Source organism: Electrophorus electricus, unplaced genomic scaffold (genome assembly GCF_041902795.1).
Source record: "Electrophorus electricus isolate QZ-2024a unplaced genomic scaffold, ASM4190279v1 Scaffold72, whole genome shotgun sequence".
In the NCBI taxonomy this organism is placed as follows: domain Eukaryota; kingdom Metazoa; phylum Chordata; class Actinopteri; order Gymnotiformes; family Gymnotidae; genus Electrophorus; species Electrophorus electricus.
Genome location: NW_027658789.1, coordinates 467,236 through 476,172, shown reverse-complemented (window position 1 = coordinate 476,172; position 8,937 = coordinate 467,236). Strand labels below are relative to the sequence as shown.

At 41.0% G+C, this 8,937-nt stretch overlaps 1 non-coding gene across 1 annotated transcript; it reads right to left on the bottom strand.

Moving 5' to 3' along the window:
* Window positions 1–2,320: 2,320 nt before the first annotated feature.
* Window positions 2,321–2,392, bottom strand: trnae-uuc (transfer RNA glutamic acid (anticodon UUC)). The gene has a single exon. It is a non-coding gene; the product is annotated as a tRNA-Glu (tRNA).
* Window positions 2,393–8,937: the final 6,545 nt, after the last annotated feature.

The window sequence follows — 8,937 nt, the reverse complement described above, 5'->3', positions numbered from 1 at the left end:
CAGATAAAACTGCCACTAATGACGAAGAATAAACATGCTGCATTCAGTGCTCTGAAGCAGAACATAAGTCATGATGAAAAAGCAAAATGTTAACATTACTTATGTTTGTGGTAGTTCCTTAGATATAGTTTGTGATGATAAAATAGTTTTCCATGGAAGTTGCCAGTTTCCAGGTAGAAAGTAGTTAAATCCAACAAAACATTTGTTAAACAGATAGAGAGCAGTAAGAGCTAGTATGCTGAAACTACCTGTTTCAAAAACAGGAAGCTTCCTTATGAAGGAAAGAGGTTCTTACGAACCTCAGCATTTTGACAGCAAGTATTAACCATGGCTATAAAACCATGTGAATAATTCAGTTATGGGATTAATCTAAAAAATAGAACATCAAATCTAATTATTTGGCCAGTACAGGGTTATGCAATATTCCTTCATCTCAGCAAAATGCAATAGCTTGACTTCCTTAACTGATTAATAATTAAAAAATATCTTTCTTGACTATAAGAATATAGCTTACCCATTAGAAAGATTAAACATCCAGTCAGCGTGTATCCTGGCATGTTAATGTAAAAGGCAGCTCCTACTGGATTTGGGGAAAGATTAGTAAAAGATTTCAAGTATCTGCAAAGCAGAAAACTGCCTATTCAACAGGCATGAATGATCTGCTACCGAAGTAGTTGTGTTATTTGCATAGCCTAATTAATATCATTAGATCAAGTTCTATATTACCTATATTGTTATATTAAAATGTTGCTATTGCTTTTTTGCTTCACAATTGTTACACATAATTGCTGCACCTGATACAAGGATAGGAATTTCAATTTATTCATACTGGATATAAGAATCATTAATGGCTGCTGAGTGAAGCACTTTCATTGAAAATTCATCCACCAATTTTTTTTTTTTTTTTTTTTTTTGGAACTAGAAACAGGGCACATCAACCAGGAATACATTCCAGGTCTGTTTTAGAACACTGGCTGTGATTCATTACATTTTGGCAATTGTGAAAAGAAACTGGATGATACTTCTAAAAGTAATTGTGTTTGCAGTTTATTTGCACAGTTACATGAACAACACTGGTAGCATAGTCAACAGGCTTGATGGTTTTCCAGTGCACGACACTGTGATACCAGGGCTGGCCCAAGCCTGTTTGGGGCCTACGCAGAAATCTGAGCTGCCACTGACATAACATAGGTAAAAAACAAATAGAAATAAATACATGGTCTTTGGCACCCTCTTGGCGGCCTTAGCAGGCTCTCATTTTGCTTATACGGCGGGACAATTGTTCTGCTGTTATCCTACCTATTGAGCAGTTTCTGGTGTTTATTTTAGATGGATTTTTGGTTGTATATATTATAATTAGGCTACTGTGGACAATTGTATACCGTATAGCTACAGCACCTGTACTTCACACACATGTAGTAATCGGATCTAGAAAGTTGCCAACCCTATTAAAATATTAGGTTTATAGTATAATATTTGAATTAAACAGACAAAGCATTAATCACAATCATTTGCATGATGATTAAATCTTGAACCAAAAATGTATCAGAGAGCTGTAGTGTTTTTTATAGACACACACCCAATAAAACTGTGCTTGACCATTTCTTGCCCTCTATATCATTCTCTGCAGTTTACTGAGAAAGACCTGACACTGGGTAATGCCATTGTCTATTCGAAGGCCAAAACAACAACAATCTTGGTTATCAAAGACTCACTCCACCCTGACCACAGCCTCTTCTTTTAGAAGCCATGAGAAAACCACCATCGCAGCTTGAGAGCACAAATCTAGCCTCTTAAGAGGTGTTTTGTTTCACAGGCAGATCGATATCTCAATGCGGTCCACATGAAAGCAATTTTCTTTCCCTGAGTGCAAATTGCACTTTTAATGCCTGATATTTCAGCCACTCATTTCTCTCACTACATGACAAAACTCTCGAAACTTTTCTCCAAAAGCACTGAATGTTATTCTAACCATTTATGGCCTTTCTCCATTCATGTACACAAAGTCCAGTATGATTCCAAATGTCATCAAAAGATATATCTGTTTGTAGCTGAACAACTTATACAATGCGATCTTTCTTCTTTGTGTCAAATGAACTTAACAATTGAAACATCCAAAACTGGCTGTGTTTCTTGCCAACATACTGGTGTTTGGACATGTGGGATTACTTGCATGTCGCTTTCAATAACTCAGTTGGTAGAGTAGAAGTTAAAACTTAAAAAAAAAGTCATCCTTAGGCTGTCGGCTCAACTCCAACTCACACAAACTTTATGTTTTAATGCAGAATCTGTCGTTTTATATGAGCATAAAAAGAGGTTTTTCCCTGACCGGGAATCGAACCCGGGCCGCGGCGGTGAAAGCGCCGAATCCTAACCACTAGACAACCAGGGACAAAGCTGCTGAGTTTACATGAGAAGACCATTTTTCAAAGTCTGCACTCCTACTATTCTGACAGTGTTTGGATGCATACTGGACTTGGTATGCATGAGTGGAAAAAGGCCATAAAGCGAGTTATTCATCTTTCTCTTTGTTCTACAAAAAAATGAAGTTTGCAAGAGTCAGGGCTCTTTTTTACCATCTGGGAAAAGAGGGAACGCTGGTGTCACTAACACATGGAAAGAGCTGTTATAGTATTCCCCATTTGTCTCCTTAAAGCTTCTGACATTTTAGCCACTCATTTCTCTCTCTACATGAAAACACTCTAGAAAATGTTCTCCAAAAAATACGGAATGTTATTCTAAGTACTCAGAAAATAGTCTTTTCCTCCCCCTTCTGACGCGTGAACTTATAGACGCCCTTGATTGCACGGTGTCTCTGTAATTGACAGGGGAGAGAGCGTATGCCATTCCCTCTCTCCCTAAGAGTACAGCCAATTATGCTCTTCTAGACTCTCGGCCACAAATGGCTGTGACACCATCAGTTTCAAAGTTAAACACAACTCCTATAGTACCAATAAAAGCTTCACACTCACCTCAGCTGGGACATGGCAGACACTGAAGGAAACTCCTCACTTCACTCTCTTCATCTGACCAGTCATTAAGCTCCACTGGTTTCTTCACTGTTTTGAGTTTCAGCACTTCTAGCACTTGTAATATTAGAATAGAATCCCTTTAGTTACTAAAGGTACACAGAAATGTACACCGGTACATAGAAACTTACTGTATGTAAGAGTGCAATAGTTCAAAGCTGTATTAGTGCAGATAAATACAACTACAGTGCCATTGCAGCTTTTAATGCTGTTTCAGTATCAGGGTCTTCAGGAAGGCTCCACCTGGCAACCCTGAAGTGCCTTGCTATGCTTAAAACTACACACACACACACACACACACACACACAAACAAACAAACACAAACACTTAACAAGGTGAGTTCTGCTTATTTGTTAAGAAGGCTGATCGCCATTTAAAATTAGATTTCACAAACTGTAATTGTTACACTGGTGAGTTTGAGGTAGAGATGCACTTTCATTAATACTGCTTACACTGTGTTTCTTTACAACACGCATGGACGTGTTGAAGCATCTCATATGCATAGAACACTAATACTCAGAGCATTGGAAGGTTGAAAACAGAAGCTATCTGGCTCACACAATGTTTTAAATGTGCCAAGGGAAATTCCAAGTGTGGCCATCCTTGAGTGGAGTGGAAGATAAATATGTTTTTTTTGTATTTCAAAGCGGCTGTAAGAGTATAACAGGCAGTTTAGAACATGTCAGTCCCTCCATGTAATTTCAGAGAAAATATCCTATGAAGATTGGACCAAGATTCCTGCAGAGTATTTTCAGCACATAGTGGAAACTATGCCAGAAAGAATTGCTGCAGTTCTGGAGGCCAAAGAAGGTCCAACATGCTATTAAATGGGTGTATTTAAGCCCACTGTGTCCTATAATAGGATGTTGCTGGAATGTATGTGGATGTTGTTGGAATGGCCGCAGAGTTGCGGCAGCAGTACAGGTAGTCTGTAATCCTTTCCCCCATGCGAGTGAGTTTGCCCTACTGCACGGGGTCGAGTTATGATGTGAATATTTAATGTTAATGTTTAGAGATAACAGAACAGCTTTCGGGGGGTTTGGGTGGGTTGCCTTATCCGCCCCTTTAACAGAGTAGTCACAATTCAAATTTCCCTTGTTCCATTGTTTACAAGACATTATACATGTGGTTTATTTATAGTGCACGGAGTAATATGCAGCAAGTCTGGTCTGTCTGCTTTGGAAGAGAAACATTTGGCCAAAAGAGCAAAACACAGCCAGGAGGATGATTGGTAAGAGCACATCATAATATGCACCTTAAAGCTGTGCTCTACAGCTAGGTCCTGTTCCATGACTGCATATATAAATTTACTACTGACATTGCCATTTATATCTGGCCATTTACAGTGCACTCTTGCTCAGTGCAGCACTTGAAGCTGATTTTCCATTATGTTCAAGAGATGTTTGACCCGGTCAGGGTGACACACTTTAGTGAGGGCAGCAGTATCCTAGAGGACACTACAGACAGTGACGGAGACATTTCAGAGCGCGAGGTGAGAGGTTGAGTTTTTTGTTACTCTCTACGACATACTTTTCATGCCAGGTACTATTGTCCAGTTCAGCCCAATTTAATTTACTGCCTTGTATTATCATATATAAATTGCTGAACATCTTATCACTCAGTTTCAAACATCCCCTCAGCTGTTTTAAGCCATTTCGGTTATTCAGTACTGCTAAATGGATGTGGTGGGAAAATGAGAGCACATCAAACACAGACAGCTTTATGCATTGAGTAGTAAAGAGTAAAAGTTTATTGAGTTCTGTCCCCTGTATAACAGAGTAAAAGCACTGACGCGCAGTACGGTCCCCCTCCCCTTATACAGAGAACAGAAGAAAGAGAAAAAAAAGAAAAACGACTCCTACAGAGTATCGGCTAATTCATGTTTTGGTTAGCCTGAGCGCTGAAGGCTTCTTCTATCTCTATGGTTAGAATGGTATGTGAGCAGCTGGTGTACCTGACTCACATGCTTATCTGCAGACTGTTATGCTGTGACTATAGAAACATAAAGCAAAGTAAAATAAAGCAAAGTAAATTTCCACAACATTTCCCCCCTTTATTTTATATCACACATTATCACACTTTTATTCAGCAAATAGCACTACGATGTCTTCATGTGGATCACCAGCACCGCCCATCTTGGGGAGCAGAATGTCTTCAAAGAGCTGGGGTTGGTCATTGGCATGGCCGCTGAGCGCTGGCATGGTGAACACACTAGAAAGACGTCTGACACGCAATGACAAAAAAGGAGGTAAACACAGAAGAAGAAGAAAAAGAAGAAGAATGAGTAGCAGAATGGGCAACGCTACAGCCGCTACTGGAACTGTAGGCTGCGGAGTGAAGGCAGATCACATAAGATTCATATAATCAGTAATATTAGCGCTGAGATCTGGAATGTAAAAACAGCAGGAAGTGTTAATCATTTTGCACACTCCTCCTTCCTTCATTTAATACCATTCTATGTTGAAGCACTGCTGCCCTTATCACTTGTTGTTCTATCTTTAAGGCACCTATTGCTGCTAAGGTGTCATTAACTACTTGCAGTAACTGATAAGCTAAGCCATTGATCTTTTGCAGGGCTGCTACTGTGCCACCGCCCAGGAAAAGGGACCAACCAATGGTTTCACCGAGAGTGGTCCATGGGTCCCTCAGAATTCTACCACAATAGTCTGTGCTGGTTATGTCTCTCCTCACCCTGTGCTGCTTGGCATGGGGAAGTGTATACACCTGCGTCCTTGGGCGCACTACAGCTGGATAACAACAACCAGTCCAGTTCTGTGGCAATTCACCATAGGCCACCGAACCACCGACCCACATTACATTCCAATACCCCTGCAGGGTTGTCATGGAGCAATTCCACAGGGAACTGCTATTGGAGTCACTGCAAGTGCCATTGCTGTGCACCTGCACATAATCGATGCATCTGGACCAGACTTCCGGCACCTGCTGCTTCATCTGCTATACAAATATCTCACCCTTACTAGCTGCCACATGCAGCATCATTTTCGGTGGTGCGGGGTTAGTGGGACTGGGACAGTTTGAGGTCTGGTTAATAACCTGGCACATAGAGATTGTCATATTCACTTCTCCTACATCTGCGTTTTTCAGAGGGATTACAGTCCTTGGAACACTGGTGTGCTGGCACACCAGGTACTCTTGCTCGATATGTTGGGCATGCACAATGGCTGACATACACGCTGTATTTTGTTGGCATTTAGCTGCTAATCATTCTGCTTCAGTGGCGTTGGGACCCTGAAATGGTAACAAGTCTTCTCATAAGTCATGGGATTCTTCATCCATATTAATATTCAGTCTATGTTCTGACTGTGTTAGCTGTGTCTGATTTTCTCTACCGTCTCTTGACGGTTCCGAGTGTCGAAAGGGTAGGCCTTGCCGTTAACACCCTACTCAACACAGTTCCGACCTAGTCTGTTTGGGTGCTGCTGCTTGGAGTTGGGGCTGGTGTCGGAGCCTTCTTACGGTGTGTGTGATGTACCCAGGTTCCTCGTCCTTCTCTTTTGACAGCAGTGTGGGTTGTTAACAGGAGGTTCTAGTTGTCTCCACCTGGTGCCTTCAGTGGCGGGAGCCCCTGACTGAATTTCCCGTAATGTGGCCTGCGGGGTAGCAGCGGTTTCCTGTATTGCTTGCACAGCGGTTTTAGTTGCAGCTGCCTTTGCTACTCTATCTGCAAAATTATTCCCCTTGCTGATTTGGTCTTCTGTAGTCCTGTGAGCTGCACACTTAACAACTGCAATTGTCTTTGGCAGCAAAATGGCTTCTAGCAAGATGGTGATGTCTAATATATTTACCCGAGCTTGTCAGGAATTGCCTATGTTTCCATATGGCTCCAAAATCATTAACAGTTTTGTCTGCAGCTAGTTTGCATGCTTCCATCAGTGCTACTAGTTCAGCAGCCTGCGCTGAATAGGAGGATGGTAATACTTCTGTTTTAAGTATTTCATGATCTGTTACTACCGCGTATGCTTCCCTATTGACCCCTGTGTCGTCCCTGCATGCTGACCCATCCACATAGAGGCATAGGTCTGGGTTACTTATGGCTTCTTCAAAGAGATCAACCCGCGGTATATATACTTCAGCTAAGACTGCTGTGCAGTCTTGTGGATCTCCATCCTCCTCCGTAGGAAGGAGTGTAGCTGGGTTCAGTGTTATACACCTTTTGACAGTTATATTAGGCATATCTAAGAGGGTGGTGTGGTATCTCAGCTACCACTGGGCTGATAAATGTGACACTCTTTGGTCCTGCAGTATTCGGTGTAATGCGTGTGGGACTAAAACAGTAAGAGGGGAGTATGCCACTATGGTTTAGGTAGCGAAATTATGGCTTGTGGTCGGTTTTGAGACAGCTTGTGTGTATTTCCCCCTTTAATGATATGCCCCAAGAACGTCACTTCCTCCTTACAATTCTGTAATTTTGCTCTACTAGGTCAGTTACATGTATGTTACATCTGAAATATTTCCATGAGCTTTTATGCAACATACTAAACAAAGGTTAGGAACAGGCTAAGTCAAATCAGGCTAACTCTCAGCAGGTCAAAAGTACGTTAACGTTTACACAAAGGACTTATATACGCAAACAATAACAACACAATGAAGGGCAGCCGTGAAACACAAGGGAGCATGGCCACACGGATGAACACACACACACACACACACACACAAGCAAACACACACGGGGAGACCTTTGGGGGGGGGGGCATACCGTGACAAGAATATGTTCACACATGGTCGCTCGCTCGCTCTCTCTCTCTCTCTCTCCCTCCCCATCCTTTCAGCCTTTGGGTTTCAATAATACCCCCAGGGCAGACAGAGCCACTATTCAAGCAATGTAATATTCTGTAATATTCTACTCTGGCTCCTCCTACCTCTGCAATGACATCCTCAGCTTTTATTTCAGTGGGTGGCGTGTGATGTCATCATGCAGCCGCATCAATTAAGCGATTATGATGTAGTCAAAGAACAGATTTTTCAAATGAACAATTTCTGTGACCCATTTTTAGACTTCAGATCACAGATAACGGGTACACTAAATTTATTATGGGTCAGTGCGGTAGTTACAATTGCAATCCAAGACGCAAGGAACATGTTCCTACTGAGAAATATGAAAAGGAAAAGCACGGGATATTTGGTAAATATGGGAAAAAGAAAAACGAAAAACCACGAGCCCAGATCCCTGCCAGAATAGAGGATGACTTCTTGGATGAACTGTGTGTGTGTGTGTGTTTGTCTGAGAGAGAGAGATCTACGTAGAAGTGTTCTAAGTATCTATACAACGCTAATAAGACATTTTCTGTTACTTTTTAAACAGATACTAGAACAAAGAATTTAATCAAGAAGGACTTCTCTACTGAGAGAACTCAATCAGCCATAGTAAGTAAAGTAGAACCAAGACAAATGATTTAAAGCCATACTGTGGCAATGGACAAAACCCACAAAAAATGGAAAAACAGCTATGGTGAACAGTGATGCTAATTGAATGCTTGTACTTAAGTACACTGAAATATCTCTGAATATAAATTACAAATGCATTTCAACAAATGTTCGAGAAATTAATTAAAAACACTAATGTAAATGTATTTAGAATATATTTAGGACACATACATTTAGCATATGCAATCTTTGTCAGTTACAGGAAAAAAAAATACTGTTGGTGGGTTTTTTGTTTGTTTGTTTTACATTCTCCTTACTATAGAATTAACAGTCGACTGTTCGGTGACTTTGCATGCTGAGTTGTAACACTGATTATTAGTATAATTGTGGCAAGAATCAAAATCAACACTAGCTAAAATGACTGAATGCATTGGAATTTATTATTCCAATAGTACAATTTGAATGGGTCTACGGTACCTTAGTGTGTCAGGTCCTGTTATTTCTGCTGAACATTTGATGTTTG